This window comes from Meleagris gallopavo, chromosome 10, assembly GCF_000146605.3.
Source record: "Meleagris gallopavo isolate NT-WF06-2002-E0010 breed Aviagen turkey brand Nicholas breeding stock chromosome 10, Turkey_5.1, whole genome shotgun sequence".
In the NCBI taxonomy this organism is placed as follows: domain Eukaryota; kingdom Metazoa; phylum Chordata; class Aves; order Galliformes; family Phasianidae; genus Meleagris; species Meleagris gallopavo.
This window is the reverse complement of record NC_015020.2, coordinates 19,781,533-19,781,954: the sequence shown is the minus strand read 5'-3', so window position 1 is coordinate 19,781,954 and position 422 is coordinate 19,781,533.

Below are 422 nucleotides of genomic sequence, written 5' to 3'. Positions count from 1 at the left end.
AAAAAAGTGAGAAGTATATGTGCACTTATAAGCTTGTGTGTGCATGCATCTGTATTCCCTAAATGCTAAGTATAGTTGTGTGTGTGTTTGTGCACAGAATCATAGAGTAGCCTGGGTTGAAAAGGACCACAATGCTCATCAGTTCCAACCCCCTGCTATGTGCAGGGTCACCAACCAGCAGACCAGGCTGCCCAGAGCCACATCCAGCCTGGCCTTGAATGCCTCCAGGGATGGGGTATCCACAGCCTCCTTGGGCAACCTGTTCCAGTGCCTCACCAATCTCCGAGTGAAAAACTTTCTCCTAATATCCAACCTAAACCTCTCCTGTCTCAGTTTAAAACCATGTGTATGATCTGACAGTAAAATGAAATGGCAATTGTAATGAGAAGTACTGTAGCTTTTCTTTCTGTCACATCTCCATT